At 42.8% G+C, this 20,962-nt stretch overlaps 1 pseudogene; it reads right to left on the minus strand.

Moving 5' to 3' along the window:
• Positions 1-5,882: 5,882 nt before the first annotated feature.
• LOC102966640 lies at positions 5,883-14,511 on the minus strand (annotated as a pseudogene).
• Between the last annotated feature and the right edge of the window lie 6,451 nt (positions 14,512-20,962).

The following is a 20,962-nucleotide window of genomic DNA, read 5'->3' on the forward strand; positions in this document are numbered from 1 at the left end:
GGTTTATTAAGCATAACACTAGGAATGGAGTCACTGGGTCATATGGTAACCCTATGTTTGACTATTTGAAGAAATTGTTTTCCCAAGGGGCTTCACTGTTTTTTATTTCCACCAGTAGTGTGTGCAGATTCTAATGTCTCCAATTCCTCAATAACACTTATGATCTGTCTTTTGGCTTACAGCCATGCTAGTGTGTGTGAAGTGGTATCACACTGTGGGTTTGATTTGCATTTCCCTAATGGCTAATGATATTGAGCATATTTCCATGTGTATATTGGCCATTTTAATATTTTCTTTGGAGAAATATCACCCCCTTTGCCTATTTTTCATTGTGTTAAATACTTGCCTGAAATAGTTCTATAAATATTCTAGATACATCCCTTATTAGATGTGGGATTTGCAAACATTTTCTTCCATTCTGTCAATTAAGTCCTCACTTTCTTTTTATTTTTATTATTTTTAAAAGTTTTTTAAATGTTTTATTTATTTTTGAGAGAGCAGGGAAGGGGCAGAGAGAGAGGGATACACAGAATCTGAAGCAGACTACAGGCTCTGAGCTATCAGCACAGAGCCCGATGCGGGGCTCAAACCCATGAACCATGAGATCATGACCTGAGCTGAAGTCGGACGCTCAGCCTCCTGAGCCACCCAGGTGCCCCAAATCTTCACTTTCTTGATGGTGTTCTTTGAAGCACAAATGTTTTTAATCTTCAACCAACAAAACTAAAAGACAGCCTACTGAATGGAGAAGATATTTGCAATTGACATATCTAATAAAGGGTTAGTATCCAAAATATATAAAGAACTTATACAACTTAACACCAAAATAACAAATAGTCCAATTAAAAATGGGCAGAAGACATGAACAGACGTTTCTCCAAAGAAGACATACAAATGGCCAAGAAACACCTGAAAAGATTCTCAACATCATTCATCATCAGATAAATGCAGTCAAAACCCCAATATCATCTCACACCTGTCAGAATGGCTAAAATCAAAAACTCAAAAAACGACGAGCGTTGGCAAGGATATGGAGAAAAATGAACCTATGCACTGCTGGTGGGAATGCGAACTGGTGTAACCACTGTGGAAGACAGTATGGAGGTTCCTGAAAACAATTAAAAATAGAACTACCCTATGATCCAGTAATCATACTACTGGGTATTTACTCAAAGAATATGAAAACACTAGTTTGAAGGGGTGTATGCACTGCTGTGTTTACTGCAGCATTATTTACAATAGTCAACTATGGAAGCAGCCCAAATGTCCATCAATAGATGAATGGGTAAAGAAGATGGAGTTTATGTATATACAATGAAATATTATTCAGCCATAAAAAAGAATGAAATCTTGCTATTTGCAATGACGTAGATGGAGCTACAGAGTATAATGCTAAATGAAATAAGCCAGTCGAGAAAGACAAATACCATATGATTTCACTCATGTGTGGAATTTAAGAAACAAAACAAATGAACAGAGGAAAAGAAATAAGAGACAAACCAAAAAACAGACTCTTAACTGTAGAGAACAAACAGATAGTTACCAGAGGGGAGGTGGGTGGAGGGATGGGAAAGGAAAAACAAAGTTTTTAATTTTTATATCTAGTTTATCTATTTTTTCTTTTGTTACTTGTGCTTTTGGTGTCATATCTAAAAAACTACTGCCTGATCCAAGGTTACAGAGATTCACACCTATGTTGTCTTCAAAAAGTTTTAGAGTTTAAGCTCTTTCATTTAGGTTTTTGGTTCATTCTGAGTTAAAAAATCCATTTTGAGTTTTCTATATGGTGTGAGGTAGGGGGTCAACTTCATTCATATTTATATGGATATACAGTTGTCCCAGCAATGTTTGTTGACTATTCTTTCCTCAACGAATAGTTATGGCATCCTTGTCAGAAATCAATTGACAAGAAACATGAGGATTCATTTCTGGACTCTCGATTCTTTTCTACTGATCTACACATCTATCCTTATGCCAGTACCATATTCTATATGTCTTGATGACTGTAGCTTTGTAGTAAGTTTTAAATTCAGGAAGTGTGAGTCTCTTTATTCTTTAAAGAATAAAGTATTTAAAATATTTAAATTATTGTTTAAAAATATTGTTTTAGCTCTTCTGGATTCGTTAAATTTTCCTAAAATTTTATGATCAGCTTGTCTAATTTTTCGAAGGGGTCAGCCTGGGATTTTGATAGGGGTTGTTTGAATCTGTAGATCAGTTTGGGAGTAGTACTGCCATAGTAGCAACATCAAGTCTTCCAATTTACACACATGAGATGTCACCTTTTCCTCTTAACAGGAGCCCTGACTGCAGATCCAGTTGGGCTAGGCTGGGTCTAGGAATTGGGGGCAGCCTGGACAAGTTTCTAGAGTCTAGGGTGCAGGTCATTAACACCCTTTCCTCCCTTACTCCTACCACCTCGAAGTCCCCTCCCCTCCTACCTTTGAATTGCCACCATTACCACCACAATCAGTAGCAGGTATGAGGCCTTTCACTTCCATGAAACCAGACGGTTAGTTGTCTCTAAGTTTCCGGGCCTCTGATACCAGCAGCTACCCCATAGAGAGACGATCCCACAAATCATAGTAACTAGTGAGGACTGCTTTAAGGTGTGGCATTTGGATGGCCCCGGACTCCCCACTCCCTGAGGAGGATGGTTGTGAGTGTGTTTGCTCCTGCCAGAGTGGGCAGTGTCACCATGGGAACCGAGGACGCCAAAACTAGCTATTTTCTCTTGACTCTGAGAAGCTGAGTCTCTGCGCTGTTCTCTCCTCCCAGGCCAGCCTCACTGGATATTATACCCTTCTGCCCGGAAGGCCAACTAATTCCTAGTACATCTTTCCTTTGGAAAGGCTGAAGGTCTGAATACAACTCCAATTTATACAGTGAATTGTATCTTATGATAGGTATAAAGGTATGGCTCGCTCTCATCTGGCTCCAAGAGTGCATAGTTCGGCTCTTTTAGCAGTTCGGGAAGAGTTTTGTTATCTGGCTATTTACTGTACAGGCTGAAAATGGGGGTGAGAGGGCTAGAGTGCCCTCTCGGAAGAGGCTGGGGACAGCGGAGGTGATGGTGGCGGTCACGGTGCACCTGCCGTCCCGCCCCCCCACCCAGTCCCAGGGCAGCCGCCGCTCTGCCTGCCCTTTGTCTGGTCCCCTCCGTCGCCGGTGGGTGCTTTCCCCGCGGTGGTATCCGCAGGAGGGGCCCCAACCAGAGACCATAGGTGTTCCAAGAGCGCCGCATCTCGCAAATGAACCGACCTGAAATCGAGTCCTGCGTGGGGTCGGTGGGCCTTTTCCGGGTCTGTCCAACCTCTGAACCTGCTTCTCCAAGGCTGGATTTCCATAATAAAAATCCCGCATCCCCAGGCGGTCGGGTGCACCCGGAGCTGGAGGGGCCTCAGCTCAGCTACAGGAAACCTAGGCTGTCCCCCAGGCTGGCACTGTCCCTGCAGACGTTGCCCACGGCCAGGGTGGCTCCCAGCAGAGCCAGGGTCACGGTGGGGGCTGCGCACCTTCCTAGGCCGTGGTCTGCAGCAGACCATCGGCAGGCTTTCTATGGAGAGTTTAGCTAAGCTACTCCAAGGTATTGCCTTCCCCCCCCCCCCCGCCCCCATCCATTCTGTTTGGCCAAGGGGCTTGCAAGGGCCTCAAACTGACACTAGCCCCCTCCTGCAAGCGCAGGCCCAAGATAGCAGCCACAGAGTCACAAGCAAAGGCAAATTCCAGATATGACTTCCCCAACAGCCCTTGTGGCCAACAATCTCACCTGCCTCCCCAAGCCTTACTCACTACTTAGATAAGACCTACTGGGACTTACCAAAACCACACTCTTTGGTTTGAATTGATCAGTTCAGCCTGGGAACCCCAAAGCACTTCACCCAGGGACCCTAATTAAAGGCATGTGGCCCAGGTCCCACCTCCCCATCTGCACTTTGCCTTGATCTCTCCACCCCTGGAGGAAAGCAGGGTACTTCCCTCAGGACCTGTGAGTAATAAACTTCTCTATTGCAATTTGTCTTGAGGTCTGTTGTTGAAATAGGGCTGGGGAGCAGGGGGCTCACCGTCCAGCAACCCGTGCTCCACTTAACAAATGTTAATTTTATGAAGTCCTAGCACAGTGGCATGAGATGGGAGCCCATGGCCAAGCCACTTTTAACCCCCTCAAGGACTCAACCCTCTGCCGCCATGTGGTGAGAAGATCATAGAGACCAAACCCAGCCAGCTCAGGTCTGGGGACAGGTGGCACAAGAAGATCTCTGGATGGGAACCAGTTTGACCTCTTGGAGGCCAGGAAGTCTATCATGGACCTCAGGGGACTGTGACACAATGGGGAGCAAAACGCGGAGAAAACCCGCCTCCTCATAGGCTGGCGTCTGTAGCCCTTCAGGAATCTGGCTCTTTGGAGCAGGGAACCTGAGGCTGTTTCCTCTGGGATATGACTGCCCCAACCCCTGTCCTCCCTACTATGTGGGGGCCCTGAGTACTAGGATAGGAGGGGGGGAATCCCTTCATGAAATGGGATGCCTGCTGGAGCCTGCTCTGGATAACTGCTGTTCTCTGCCAGGCATCGCCTTTCATACCACAACCGAATTAAATTTCTCACTCTTTGCTGACTTGTTTTTTCTAGCACTGTGATATGACTTTCTCCCCCTGCGGTGTTTCCTGGCTTACTCCTCTTTCTTCTCCTGATGATTTAGGGAGATGAAACAAGCTCTCACTTTGGCAGGACATATACTAAAATAGGAAAATAAAGGTTTGCAGTTTTCAGAATGCTTATGGCAGGCTGCCATGTTATGTCTTTGTTTCGTGCTGTTTTAAAAACTTATTGTTCTAATATTCTTTTGATCTCAAGCAAAGCAGGGAATTCCGTGAAAAGAAAACAAAGAACAAAAATAAAATCATTCTTGTGTGATTTCTTTGAAATAGTTTGGGATGGTTTTTAAGTTTCTTCATATGGACTGCTATTGTTTGCATTTCAAAACACGAACGCAGCTATAAAATGTTTTGTTTGTTCTTAAATGTATTATTCGATGTCATCCTATACGAATTTACAATATACATGCTTATATTTGCTCATGATACAAAAGATTTCTAGAAATCTTCGTAATACTACAAAGAAGTGTAACAAATAGAAAGCTTACATTTTCGTTTGAACCGATGTTTTCCTTCAATCAAACAAAAATAGGAGAAGAGGGAAGTCACTGATTTTTTTTTTCTTTTGCTCTGCTGTTTCCTTTTCATGTTTAAAGTTAGTTTTCACTAAACACAGTATCACATTCACACATTCCCTGTTTCTTGGCACCACTGCCAGAGGAAGACAGCGATATTTACAACCATTATCAAAGTCAGAAAGCAGGGAGGTGGAGACAGCTGTTAACCAAAGCCTCTCAGAGCTCAGGCAGATTCTATTTCCTTCACTAATGACTATTACTATCCAGCCTGTGCTGCCATAAGGGTCCCACTGTAGCCCTTCTAGATTCCCTCTATTAAGAGAAACAGGCTTTTACTGGAGGCAGGTGCCCTGGTGAGGTAGGAAGTCCCAGTGCTGAGGAAACAGGAGCCTCTCCTCCACTTACTGGCTTCAGCACAGGAGGAGAATGGGAAAATGCCTGCGCCAAGAAGCTTCATTTTCACAGCTTATTTTTTTTTTTTAACTATAGTATCATTTTTGATGGAGGCAAAGGAGTCCTGGTGTTACTGGAAAAGACAAACTTCTTCAGCACAAGTTTTCACTGGTAGGATGGTGATGTTGGCCATGCATCTTCCTTCCATGTGTTAAGCTAGGAAACCCAAGAAGGCATAACCAGGACAGCTGACGCTGCAGACACAGAGCCCCCAAGGACCTGTGATAGAACCTCATAGATATCACAGGATCATCATCAGTCTGAATCCAGGTCATTGGGGTTGTCAGAGCCAAACTCCTGCACATCTGAAGGATATTTGCTTCACACCTCTGGTCTGCCATTGCCTTTTTCCTTTTCCCTGAGGCTGTCCTATTCATCAGAGCCTCTGGAATCTTCATCTCTGGCACTGTTCACCTCCTGTGGGCACCCACTGTGCCTGTTTTCCTCACTGTTCTCATCATTTTCATCTTCGTAAATGTCCTGTGGTTGCTGGCCATCACTCACCAGCTCCCACTTCTGGCTGTCGTGCTGCACAGAGGAATTCCTCGCTCCATTCTGGAGTGGCCATCTCCAAGTGGTAACTGTCATACACAGTTATCCTTCTGTTCCTCCTGGTGCCCAGCTCTTGATCCATCTGTCCTTGGACACAGTCAACTGCTCACAGATCAACTCTATGCAATTGCAGAGGATTACATCTGAGTCAGATGTTTTCCAGGAGCCATTGGAGGTGACTCCCTACTTGTGGACCAGGTCAACAGCTGGAAGCATGCATCCTTAGCGGCTTCTGGGTTTCCCACGCCTCATCAGACTCCAGGCCACTGGAGGGAATCTCTGGGATCAGTGTCTAGAGATCACCCGACAGTGGCCTTCCAGCCAGATCTCCTTAGACAAAGCATAGAGGTTGTGCCGGATATGCCCCTGGGTGCCCAGAATAGTGCAGGGTGGTTTACAGGAGTGGGTGGACTGGATGGCTCCTCTTGGGAGTGCACTGGGGCCACCACCCGCAAGATGTTATTCTCCACTGCTCTCTCCAGATCTTTGTGGGCATCTTTTGGGCCATTCCTGGACTGCAGGGTTCCAAGGTCTTCACAAGTAAAGACAAGAGCTTTGCAGGCTCCCCACTGCACTCTGGCTTCACACAGGCAGACACCTGTCCTGTCTGCCTCCAGGGCAGCTGTCACCAAGCCTCTTATTGCTGTAGTATTTTAAGATTACACTTGACCCTTGAACAACGGGGATTTGAACTGCATCAGTCAGCCCACTTAAACACAATTAAAAATAAATACAATATAGAATATAACATAGTATAGTATAAATACAGTATAGTATTTAGTCTTCCATATGATTTTCTTTTCCCTAACCTACTTTGTTATAAGAATACAATATGGAATACACATGACATACAAAATACATGTTAACCAACTGTTTATGTTATCCATAAGGCTTCTGGTCAATAACAGGCTATTGGTAGTTAAGTTTGGGGGGAATCAAAACTTACATGTGGATTTTCCAGTTCACACAGGATCGATGCTGCTAATCACCATGTTGTTCAAGAGTCAACCATTCTTACAACTCTTCCTTAACAAGGTAAGTGATGTTAATTTCAGCACTGGACAAGCAGCTGCCTCAATCCATCAGGAGGAATCTTTGGGCCTGACCGGTACTTTTAGGGTGTTCAGAACATGTTAACGATTTCACTATTTGTCAGCGCAAGCAACACAAGTAGCAGGTTAAAACCTGTGTGGGTTATGTAAAACAACACAAATAAGAACTGCAGACCTGCAAAGCTTTACCCAATGGCTGAGCAAAGCAGCCACCAGCCTGCGTATTACCTAAAAACTAGATCTAGTCCCTAACTACATGCTGAGATCCTGCAGACTCTTTGCTAGCTGGCTTTAGATATGTCCGCCTGTCCAGAAGTGGGAACAATGTAGGCGCTTCTTGCTAGGAGGGCAGTAGGAACTTGAGCTTTTCTTCTGGCCTTGGAGAGGAAAAAAGGGCCCCTGTAATCTGTTCTCCTCTCCTTAATAAACTGAAATTTTAAAATAAGTCATTTTTCTTTCTTACTTATTTTTTAAATTTATTTATTTATTTATTTATTTGGAGAGAGAGAGAGAGAGAGAGAGAGCACGAGCAGGAGGAGAGAGAGAGAGAGAGAGAGAGAGAGAGAGAGAGAGAGTGAGAATCTCAAGCAGGCTCCGAGCTCAGCACCTAGCTGGACAGGGGGCTGTCTCCCACAGCCCTGGGATCATGACCTGAACCAAAATCAAATCAGTTGCCCAACCGGCTGAGTCACCCCCTCGCCCCTCATTTGTTTTTCTTGTGATTAGGTTCACTCTCCCTTAGTTACGTCTGAAAATCATTGTCAGCATCTCTTGTCTAGTTTGTCAGCCCCACCTCTCTAGTTGCTGTATATCTGGGTCTTACAAGACCACATCTTTGTCTCACAGATGTCCCAGGGTCTTCTTTACTGACCACTTTCTGAGATGGCAGACAAACCCTGCCCAACTAGACCCCAACTCACATTTCATTTTCCTTGCTTTTTACCAACCCTCCCTACATATCAGTGTATGAGCTGTACTCACACTGAAAGTAACACTGAAAATCCTTGTTGTGTCCCAAAAACTGCTGCACTATCCCAATGACAAACTAAATTAGCTTATTAATTTATTTAGAGAGAGAGAGAGAGAGAGAGAGAGAACACACAAGTGGGGGAGGGGCAGAGAGAAGGAGAGACAGAATCCCAAGCAGGCTCCATACCATCAGAACAGAGCCCAATGTGGGGCTCAAACCACGAGATCATGACCTGAGCTGAGATCAAGAGTCGGACACTTAACCGACTGTGCCACCCAAGCGCCCCTGTTTTTTTTTAGTCCACTTATTTTAGTTTACATGAGATAAAATTCATTCCTTTCCTGTACAGTTCCATGAATTTTTATAAATTCACGGTAATGTGTACACAGCCACCATAATCAAGATACAGAACTGTCTCATCACCTCCCAGAAATTTCCCTGGTGCTACCCCATTGTAGTCAACCTCTCCCCCCATCTTTACCACCTGGAAGGTGTGAGATCTGTTTTCTACTGCTATAATTTTGCCTTTTCCAAAATGTCATATAGAAGGAACCCTTTACTTAGGCCTCTTTCCCTTGGATGGATGTTTTGTGAAATTCCAAGTTGTTGCATTTATCAGTTGTTCTTTTTTTTTTTTTTTTTTTTTTTTTTTTTTGAGACAGAGAGAGACAGAGCATGAACGGGGGAGGGGCAGAGAGAGAGGGAGACACAGAATCCAAAGCAGGCTCCAGGCTCTGGGCCATCAGCCCAGAGCCTGATGCGGGGCTCGAACTCACGGACCGCAAGATCGTGACCTGAGCCGAAGTCGGACGCTCAACCGACTGAGCCGCCCAGGCGCCCCTGTTCTTCTTTTTAGTTGTGGTAGATTTGTATAGGTGTACCGTGTTTTATCTGTCTATTGAAAGGCCTTAGGTTTTGGTAGTTATGAATAAAGCCACTGCAAATATTTGCTTACAATTTTTTGTGTGTGAACATAAATTTTCATTTTTCTGGAGTAGATACCTATGTGGGATTGCAGGGTGATATGCTAAGAGGATGTTTAACTTTTTTAAACTGCCAAGCTTTTCCAAGGCGGCTGTACCAGTTTTACCAACAATGTATTTTATTTTATCTCCCTGTTTTTTTTAAAGAAGCAATTTTATTGAGGTAAAATTCACAAGTCACAGAATTTACCCATCTAAAATGTACAATTCAATGGTTTTTAGTATAATCACATGATTGTGCAAACATTACCACAATCAGTTGAGGACATTTTCATCAGCTCAAAAAAGAAACTTTGTACCCATTAGTAGACACTCCTCATTTCTCCCCAACTTCTCCAGCCCCAGGCAGTCAAAATCGACTTTTTGTTTCTGTAGATTTGCTTAGACTAGACATTTCATATTTATGGAATCACATAATATTAGCATTTTGTGACTGGTTTCTTAGCATAATTTCAAGATTCATTCTTGTGGTAGCATATATCAGTATTTCATTCCTTTTTATGGCCAAATAATATCCCAGTGTTTGGATATAACACATTTCATCCATCCATTTGTTGATGGACATTTGGGTTGGATTTCCACTTTTTTGGCAATTATGAATAATGCTTATGAACGTGCGCGGATGAGCTTTTGCACGGACACGTGTTTTCATTACTATTGGGAATTACTACCTGGGAATGGAATCGCTGGATGATACGATAACTCTATATTTAATCATTCAGTGAACTGCAAGGCTGTTTTCCAAAGCGGCTGCATCATTTTACGTTCCCACCAGTAATGCCTGGGATAACCGTGACCACCTGGGTCTTCCATTGCGCCACACACAATGCAGGGGCTAAGCCAGTGTCTCCGTGATTGCGTAAGTGTGGATGGAGTAGTGTCTGGAGTATTGTACTGGCTAGGCAGAAACAAAGGAATATAATAGGGTGCTTACAGCAACAGTCTACAGCGGAATGCAGAGCCTAGCGATATTCTATGGTGAGCAGCGTTCCCTTGGTCTTCTACACAACTGCAGTCCTTCCAGCCCTCCATCCTTCCTCCAGTGTCCAGGTCTGCAGGGTGGGTTCAGCCAGGCCGCTAGCAGGTCACATCAAGCGGTGGTGGACAGCCGGGAGAAGACTGAGAGACAAAGGCATGACTCCCACAGCTCCATCGGATTCCATAGCCCACGCTCCACGAGATGAAAAACTAGTTCCATATCTCAAGCTGGTTAATGGCCAGCTCCGTGCCCAGATCATCTGCTTCCCAGCCCTGTGTCTCCTTTGGGACATACACACCCCATCACAAGGCGACAGCCTTCCCGGGTGTCAATGTCGTGGAGACTGAAGGGCCTTCAAGACCACAAATGATGGTTTTCCAGAGAGATCATTTATATATTAAGGCTGACTCATGGGGGTTATTTCTTGGTGGTGGGTTAAGTGGTGAACTCATCTGTCAAATCTTACTAGCTGCTCGTATGGCATCAACTGCTGGACAAGAGGGGTAGTTCCTGAGGCTAGTGAGGTAGGCAGGAGCCAGGTCAGCAGTAGAATTTTGTGTCATTCCAAGGAACCTGGGCTTTCCTTTGAAGATGACAGCCACGAAGGCACCTTTGTCCGGGAAGCATGGAGTCCTGCCACAATCACCCGGCTCACCCCCTGACCATATGTCTCAAGCCATTCCTAATCTGGTTCCCCTCCTGAGAGCTGGACTCTAAATTTGACCCTATTTTTCTAAGCAATAACAAATCTGATTGTGATGATTCATAAGACAATGTTGCCAATTCCAAATCTGTCCTGAACATATGTGGGGCAGTCCAGGTGAAAGGGCAGGATAGCTAACGGGACAGATAATCCACACATTCCGTTCTGGGGGTGAAATAGTTTAGCAATAGAATTTACAGGTATAGTGGAGGCTGTATTGCGCCCTGTTGCCATTGAGAGACATATTCGCCAGTTGCAGGTAACGTTGCTAGGAAATTCACCAAGAGGCTTTATTGAGAATCTTAAGCAGACACCAGAAAAAAATGTTTGTGAAAAACAGTGCTAAAAGCAAACGAATTGAAGCCAGGGACATTTAGTTGTACTGAATGATTCACTGATTGACTGATTAATTGATCAGAGCTAGAAGATTTATTTAAAATATAAATCCGGGGCACGTGGGTGGCTCAGTCGGGTAAGCATCCCACTTAGGCTGAGGTCATGATCTCACTGTTTGTGAGTTCTAGACCCTCGTCAGGCTCTCTGCTGACAGCTCAGAGCCTGGAGCCTGCTCCGGATTCTGTGTCTCTCTCTTTCTCTGCCCCTCCCCCACTTGTGCTCTGTCTCTCCCTGTCTCTCTCAAAAATAAATAAACATTAAAAAAATAAAATATAAATCCTATAGGATAGGATACCAGTTACACAGTAATCAGGAGGCAGAATTTAATGGGCAAAATCCTGTACAGAGTGGGGAGATTGATCTTTATGGGAGGATCACTGCTTTCTCCTTGGGTGTAGGCAGGAGGAGGAAAGGAGGCTCAGCATTTCCAGGTTTTCCCCTGAAAGTCTGAAGAAGTCTACACATGTCCTACATACATCTATAGTATCTTTGAAATCTAAATTCAAGACAATTTATGAGCTTGAAGGGGTTAGATTTACTCTGGAGGTGAGATTGAAATGACAATGCTGTCTGCACACAGCCTGTTCTTTCTATATATTTGGGTGTGTCTCACACTGCATAGTTGGATTGTGTGTGTGTGTGTGTGTGTGTGTGTGTGTGTGTGTGTTTATCTGAGAATCTTTCCGTCATATTGAGGATCAAATACATTTACTTACCTTGTTACAGTTTGCAAATCAATATAAAAACTTGGTGAAAGATTCAGGGCTTAAGGAGCACTAAACCCATACCTAGATTTGGGTTGATTTAGGCAGGGCATTGCTGGGGTGGTGAGGAGGCAGAAGGTGTACACCAGAGGACTGGGCGTTAGAACTGGTAAGTGACTAAGCCACGTGAAAATTATATATAGATTTTAGAGGCCATTAGGGTGTAATGACAAAGGGACAGAGGAGTTGTTTTGGGGTGCTGGAACTTCTCTGGATCCTGATCGTGATGGAATTTATACAAATCAATACATGTGTTAAACCTGTAAGAAGTCAGTTTTACTGTATTTTAATTCAAAACATAGGAATTTACAATTTAACCCCGAAATAAGTAAACTTCCTATGTCTGACCACCCAAAGTGACATTTGTTTCTTAACCAAAGTCTGATTTCTCTGTGATGTCTCTTCAGATGTCAGTGTTTTACCTATAATTAAAAATGGCAAAGTTTATCAGCCTTTCCAAGATTAATATCTGATGCTGCAGCTGTCACAAGATTTGGTATTTATGGTGAGCACTGGGAACACTGCTAACAAATTTCTAAAAATAACCAAGGGGGGACTGTAGGTTGGGGTTAGGGTTGGATTGGGGTTGGGATTCTGTGAGGTTTGAGTGGCATACATAGTAAATGGGTGGGGAGGGAAACTTGAGCAGAGGTATTTACACAGAATTCAGGGGAGGGTCCATGCTCTAGCCATGTTATCCCCAGGAGCAGGACCTCCAGCTATTTGCTTCTGACAGGTGGAATTGATTTTATGCCCTACATTCTTCCGTGTTGTTCAGATTTGCAGCTAAAAACATGTGCTTGTTTTATAAAAGAAAAAGCAAGTGCTGAGAAAGAAGACAGTGAAGTTTATGAAGATAAGCTAAAAAGTAACTAAAACTAAACTTTTTGGTCTATCTTCGCAAACTTTCCCAGCAGGTCTGAATTTGCCTCTGGTTTCCCTGTGGCCTCGGGAAGAATGCTGCTGCCCTGCCATCTAGTGGCGACATGGCAGAGGCACCTTCCAACCAGCGTTTCAGCAAAGCAAACATTTGCTTTACCGACTTTGAAGAAGACAGCAACTATACGTTGTTCTGACTAAAACTTTGATTTGCCAAAGCCTTATGGATACCAAACACAGGTCAAGCATTCTTTTTTATGGTAAAAATCTCATCCTTTTGGCATCATCAAGGAACAAAACTTCTCCACTCAAAGCTTAGCTCTCAAGGACCTACATAAAAATTAAATTAAACCATTTCTTAAACTGAATATATTGAACAAAACAACGTTTCTTTTAGAGCCCATGGTTGAAAAAAATAAAACAAGGGGTGCCTGGGTGGCTCAGTCAGTTGAGCTGTCCGGCTTTGGCTCAGGTCATGATCTCACGGTCTGTGAGTCCAAGCCTCGGGTCGGGCTCTGTGCTGACAGCTCAGAGCCTGGAGCCTGTTTTGGATTCTGTGTCTTCCTCTCTCTCTGCTCTTCCCCCGCTCATGCTCTGTCTCTCTCTCTCTCTCTCTCAAAATAAGTAAACATTAAAAAACAAAACAAAACAAAACAATATCACCGGGAAGAGCCCGGTTTCATCGTAACGAATCAGTAAATCCAGAGCCCGGTGTAGCAGTATATCCTATATTGGTTTGCTAGGCCCACTGTAACAAAGTGCCACAGAGTGGGTGGCGTAAATGACAGAAGTTTGTTGTCCCACAGTTCTGGAGGATGGAAGTCCAAGACCAAGGTGCTGGCAGCATTGGTACCTTCTGAGGGCTGTGAGGGAAGGATCTGTCCCACGCTTCCTTCTCTTTGGCTTGTACTCCCCCTGCGTCTTTACCGTGTCTTCCCTTCATCTGTATCTCTGTGTCCAAATATCCCCTTTTAATAAAGACATCAGGCATATTGGATTAGTACCCACCTATTGGCCTCAGTTCAACTTGATTAGCCCTTTAAAGACCCCATTTCCAAATGAGGTCACATTCTGAGGTAGTGGTGGTTAGGACTTCAACATCCGAACTGGGGGAGGGGTCCGTGCACAGTTGAACTCCGATTTGGCCTTCGATGAGCTGAATCACCAGTCTATTTTGATGAACAATAAGCATGAGGCAGTCAGTACAAAGAAGGGTGCTGTTACCATTCCATAGCTGCCATGGATGGAAGGGCATAACCAAGAGCTGGGCAAGACCCGTGGAGTATGATGGATGGTGGGGATTGTTGCTCCGACAGGCAACGGGGCAGGTAGTGTGGAAATGCATCGTGTGAAGTGGGGCGGGGAGCTGGGCCCAGGCATTAAGGGAAAGTGCATGGTCTGGCAGTGGGGTATAGGGACCCATGTCGCGCAGAGAAGAAAATGGGCCAGTGTAGGTCCTGGGAGCAGCTTCACTGAGGTGTGATGAGGGAAGAGCTGAGCCACTCACCTGCAGAATGTGCATGGAACCGCTAAGCTGTGGACAGGGGAAGGATTGAGCTTTGCTGCTGTAGGCACCACCGTGGCATGGGCACATCTGAGCTGGCATGATTGTGTTGCTTCCTGTGAGTGCGGCTAGGCTCTGGGGAGTTGTTTGCGGCTCAGAACCCTTCTAGGCAGCCTCCATTTCTCTCAAACGTCAATAGCAACTGGGAGGATAAATCTGTGCTTGGGTTTGTCCCCTCTGCTATAACAGTAATTTAACATCATGTGAGAGATTTCTGATGTAATTCAACCATTTCCTAGGTTGTCTGGGAAGTTTATTTGGAGGTCTGGGAGATATAGTAAATCCTGGGAGTGTTCTAATGAGGTCTGATCAATCTTTGATGTAAAGATCTAAAATCTTATAAGCATCTTGGAAATACATGAATTATTATTAATTTAGCTTGAAGGCTTACACAAGATGTAGAAGCATACTCTGTTTGCTTGGTCATATCTACACAGATAGAATTTTCCAAAATGTGGAAATCACCTCATTATACAGATTTGGACATCATAATGACAATTAATAAAATGAAATTCTAATTGAGTCTTCATTAAAAATTTTTTTAATGTTAATTTATTTTTGAGAGAGAGAGAGAGAGAGCATGAGCAGGGGAGGGGCAGAGAGAGAGAGAGGGAGACACAGAAATTGAAGCAGGCTCCAGGGTCTGAGCTGTCAGCACGGAGCCCAATGCGGGGCCTGAACTCACAAACTATGAGATCATGACCTGAGCCAGAGTCTGATGCTTAACCAACTGAGCCAATCAGGTGCCCCTTGAGTTTTCATTTTTATTGCTAAGTTTTTTTTTAAGGAGAAGAACTTGCAGAAGGTAAGCAAGAAAAACACCTTGGTTCTAGAAGATTAGAACATATTCAGCAAAATGAACACATCTATATAAATGGTATACAAATAGTTCTTTCTGGTTTTCCTGTGCCAGTAGAGATCTGACTGGCAGGTATTTCTGCAATTAATTGATTCTAGAAAATTTGGCAAGGCTTGCTGTTCTCTGCCTCGAGAATTGGAAACGGCCCAGTTTATAAATATGAATATAACAGTGTCCTTTACGTGTTCAATGTTTTGGGAAAAGTCTCTGTCAAAAGATATGGTTTTTGTGACTTATAATACTTGATCTCAAATATTTATACATAAAGTACCGATGCTCTGTTCTAAGAAATATTTTACCAAATTCAAAGTATATCGATATGTGAAAGCCACGACCTAAGTGTACGTGTCAGTTGCCTTCTCCTCAAGATCCACTCTCCATGATTGTCCACCCAGTCCTGGACTGAGGGGGCCTGACCTATATGGACTGCTTCAAGATTTCCCTTTGCCTCCTGGCTTCAGGATGGGTCCAGCCAATGGAAGTAGGGGTTATCAGAAGAAGACCCACAGGTGGGAGGAAAATACAGGCAGATATTTATTCTCCTAGCTTCCTTCCTGTTGAGTTTCTGACAGGGGTGCTCTGAACCTAACCAGAGGTCACAGCTCCTGCCAGGTGGCCGCTTCCACAGAGCTGCCTCCCCAAACTCATGTGACTTTAAGTCTTCACATTTAGAGATAATAACTGTTCCTTAAGGTTATAAACCCCAGGAAACTGCACCATCAATTGTCACCTTCTGAAAACTCTGCCATGTATTTCAAGCAGTCCCTTTGATTAAATTCTCCTCAAATTACCCAGGTTTTTTTCCGTCTTATTTTTGTCAAGGCATTGATTATATAGCGTGTTTACTCTTTTCTTTGTGTGAACTAAGCATATGGCAGAAAACAGTAACATACAATCTCTGTGAAAAACTGGGGAGATTTTGTACTATAAAGCTGCTCTATTAATACATCTCGTCCTCCTTTTCTTTTAGTAGAAACCGGTGCTCCAATTTCTAGTCAGCTCTGAGTCTCTCTTGAGGTCAGCTTAGCCACAACCAGTCAGGATTCAAGGGGCTATTTATACTTTGTTATTGTTTGGGTTGGGTATTTTATGCCCCCCAAGTGCAACAACCATCCTCTAGAATATGTGAGGTAGAAGGAAGAAAGATTTCCTTCTTAGTATTATTGAAAAAATATTAAGTTTTTTATTTGCGTCCTTGTCCCTTCCCCTCAACAGGCCGCTGAACTTCTCACCTTATTCTTTTATTACATGGACACATTCTGTTGCATTAAAATGCTAGACTCTAGAAGCCAGAGACATAAATTAGCCTCTCATAGTTGAAAATGTGTGTGTGTGTACGATATAGTGAGTCGTGTCCCCTCAAAATTCGTATGTTGAAGCCCTAACCCAACAATGTGACTCAATTTCGAGATAAGAGTTTTAAGAGTTTAATTCCATTGTAGTCTAAAAATATACTTTGTATCACTTGTAGTCTTCTAAATTTTTTAAGGTGTACTTTATAGCCCATGGGGTGCCTGGGTGGCTCAGTGGGTCAAGTGTCCTACCCTTGATTTCAGCTCAGGTTGTGATCTCAAGGTTCATGGAATTGAGCCCAGTGTTGGGCTCTGCGCTGACAATGTGGGGCCTGCTTGGGATTCTCTCGTTCTCCCTCTCTCTCTGCCCCTCCAGCGAGTTCTCTCTCTCAAAGATAAATAAATAAATAAATAAATAAATAAATAAATAAATAAATAAGAAGGTGTACTTTATGGCCCAGAATGTGGTCTGTCTCGGTGAATGGTCTCTGCAAGCTTGAAAAGAATGTGTATTCTGCTTTTGTTAGCCAGAATATTCCATAAATGTCAATTAGATCAATTTATAGTGTTGTTCCGTTAAACTATATCGTAAATGATTTTTCTACCTGCTTGATCTGTTAGTTATTGACGGACAGATGTTGGATCTCCAGCTAATAGCGCATTGGTCTATTTTTCTTTTTTTTCTATTAGGTTTTGCCTCACATATTATGATGCTCTGCTGTTAGGTGCATGCATGTTTAAGAATGTAAGTCTTCTTGGAATATGACCCCTCTATTATTCTGTAGTGTCGCTTTTTATCCCTGATAATTTTCCTTGTTCTGAAGTCTACTTTGTCCAAAATGAATATAACTACTTTAGTTTTCTTTTGATTAGCATTATCGTTGTAATCTTTCTCCATACCTTTACTGTTAATCTATTGGATTCTGTATATTCAAAGTGGTTTTCTTGTAGACAACTTATGGTTGGGTCTTACTTTTTTTTTTTTTTAATCCACTCTGACAATTTCTGTCTTTTAATTGGTATAATTAGACCCATTCACATTTAAAGTGATTATTGAGCACTGGGTGTTATATGTAAGTGATGAATCACTAAATTCTACTCCTGAAATTATTATTACGCTGTATGCTAAGTTGGATTTAAATAAAATTAAGAAATTTTTTTAAAAAGCTATATTAAAAAAATAAAGTGATTATTCATGTATTTGGGTTAATATCAGTCATACTTGTAAGTATTTTCTATTTGTTGCCAGAGGCTTCTTTTTCTACTTTCTTTGAGTTTCATTGAGCATGGTTTATTTTTTAAGTTTATTTATTTATTTATTTAGAGAGAAAACAAGGGAGGGGCAGAGAGAGAAGGAGAGAGAGAATGCCAAGCAGACTCTGGCACCGTCAGCACAGAACCTGACACAAGGCTTGATCTCATGAACTGTGAGATCATGACCTGAGTCGAAATCAAGGGTCAGACACTTAACCGACTGGGCCACCCGGGTGCCCTGAGCATTTTTTATTAGTAAACAGTTATACTTCTTTCATAAAAAATTAGTGGTTTCCCTAGAATTTGCAATATACTATAATATTTGTGGGGCTAAAAAAATTTTTTTTAATGTTTATTTGAGAGACAGAGACAGAGCATGAGTGGGGGAGGGGCAGAGAGAGAGGGAGACACAATCTGAAGCAGGCTCCAGGTTCTGTATTTGTGGAGTTTTAGAACCACCACTGTGTATGTACAGATATATAGGAAGGAAAAAATTGCAAATGTTTCAATTTGAAGAATTTAAGTGAAGGGTATATGAATGTTTGCTGTTCAATTCTTTCTATTTTTTTGTATGGCTGAAATTTTTCAAAAAAAAGAATATGGGGGGAGGAATGCTACTGTACCGTTGTTGGAGGCCAGCCAGCCAGCCTGATTTTTTTTTTTCTTTCTTGTAGTCAATTCGCTTTTCACCTGAATGGTTGAAGTATTCTTTCTTTATCCTTAAGGTGGAATAACTTACCTCTGATATTTACAGTTGTAAAGCGTCCCTTAATAACTTTTCCTTGAATGCGGTGTGCATCTCCACCTAGAAGCTCAATTTTTTTTTTCTGGGTAATCACCTTTATTAAATCTTCTGGCCATTATGGGGGTTACTTTGCATTTAGGACACAAATTATCCTCACGTTGGATCATTTCTATCTTCTGTTTCTGTGGGCTTCTCTGTGTTTTCTTTAATTTCTTTTTTTTGCAACTGCATGTACTCTGATCATCTTAAGCTTTTCTCTTAACTTGATTTCCAAAGGTGTCTCTTCTATTCCTTGCTATTTGTAATTCAGTGTATTAATTCTGTAATCGTGTTTTTTGGCCCCTCAATTTATATGTATATACGTATATTTTTTAAATGTTTATTTATTTATTTTGAGAGGGGGAGGGGGAGGGGCAAAAGGGAGAGAGAGATTCCCAAGCAGGCTCAAAGCTCAGAGTAGAGCCTAACGCAGGGCTCAATTCTATTAGTGTGAGATCATGACCGGAACCTAAATCAAGAGTTGGTGACTTAACCCACTTAGCCACCCAGGTGCCCCTCCAGGTGGAACCTGGAGTCTGCTTCAGATTCTGTGTCTCCCTCTCTCTGCCCCTCCCCTGCTCATGCTCTGTTTCTGTCTCTCAAAAATAAATAAACGTTAAAAAAATTTTTTTAGCTCCACAAATATTATAGTATATTGCAAATTCTAGGGAAACCACTAATTTTTTAATAAAAGAAGTGTGTGTGTGTGTGTGTGTGTGTGTGTGTGTATTGTTTTAAGAGAGAGAGAGTGAGCACACATGAGCAGGAGAGGGGCCGAGAGAGAGGGAGACACAGAATCCGAAGCAGGCTCCAGGCTTTGAGCTGTCAGGGCAAAGCCAGATGTGGGTCTCGATCTCACAAACCGTGACACCATGACCTAAGCCAAAGTCAGACACTTAACATACTGAGCCACGCAGGCACCCCTCAATTTGTATTTTTCAGTCTGAAGCTCTCCTTTTTATCATTTTCTTTTGTTTCTCTTTACTCTCTTCTTGATGAAGTCTTATTTTTAATTAGTATGTATACAATTCACAGAGATATAAAATGTCTTGCTATTCCTTTATGTATTCCTATAGATCATTTTCTTTAGCATTCCTTGCATGATTTCCTCCTTCCTTGCCTCCCCCACTTTCCCATTTTCATTGTTAAGTGCACCAAGCCATTGTTCAGCTTTTTGCAGTTTCAACGAATAGTCCATCCCTTTGAGGAACACGCTCAACCTTTGGGTCATTTCCCAATGGGAAACTGGACTCAGAGACGGAGTGATTGCCAAGAATAGGGGGGAAAGAAAGGCTATCCCTCAGTTGGTAATCTTCAGATTGCTTGCAATTCTTAGATTTGTGGGTTTTCCAATATGATTTCAGGTGGTGGTGTGGTGAGGAGTCAGGCCTCTGCCTTTCCACTTTGCTCCAGAATCTTCTACTTCCCTCCTTGATATCAGTTTTCGAAGTTTATTACCTTACATTATCTCTGTTTATTGCCAATTATTAATGATTTTTTGGGAGGCAAGGATTTAAAAAAAAATTTATTTGGGGGACATTTGTTAAGAAGTAGGGAAAGCAAAATGTGGGTCAGTCTTAATTCTCCCTTTTAACTTAAAAGTCTATTACTCTCCACCTTGTCATGTTTATATTTAAAAGCAGGTCACAGGAAGAGGGAATTCCTTTTTTTTTTTTTTTTCTTTTTGAGAGACAGAGATAGAGAGAACACATATGCGTGCGAGTGGGGAAGAGGCAGAGGAAGAAGGAGAGAGAAAATTTTAAGCAGGCTCCATGGCCAGCACAGAGCTTGACTCAGGGCTCAATCCCACGACCATGAGATCATGACCTGAGCTGAAACCAGAAGTAGGGTGTTTGACTGACTAAGCCACCCAGGCTCCCCAGGAAATACTTCTCAAAAGGAACAAACCCTAATGCTTTGAGCTGAGCATGATGTCAGAAGTCATCCACTCCTCAAGTTCACAGAGCTAGTTAATGACTGAGCTGGGACTACCTAAATGTCTCTTGATATTTTTCCCCCCCCATCTTCCTCTTTCTCACTAATGGGTGGAATTCTCTCAGAGAGAGAAGTATGTGTGTAGTTTTCATGCTGGTGACTTTCCTTCCCTGCCTCTAATCATACTACATCCCTCTGAGTCTTTGTAAAAGACACCCTGGTGGCCCGGAAATTGGGGCTCTAAGTATAACACTAAAAAAGCACACACTGGATAAAGACTCCATAAAATGAGGAGAGAACACTAGGGGAAAAGTGTAAGCTTTTTTCTTTCTCTTTTTTCTCTCTAGTTTAAAAAAAACCCTCGACCAA

This window comes from Panthera tigris, chromosome D3, assembly GCF_018350195.1.
Source record: "Panthera tigris isolate Pti1 chromosome D3, P.tigris_Pti1_mat1.1, whole genome shotgun sequence".
In the NCBI taxonomy this organism is placed as follows: domain Eukaryota; kingdom Metazoa; phylum Chordata; class Mammalia; order Carnivora; family Felidae; genus Panthera; species Panthera tigris.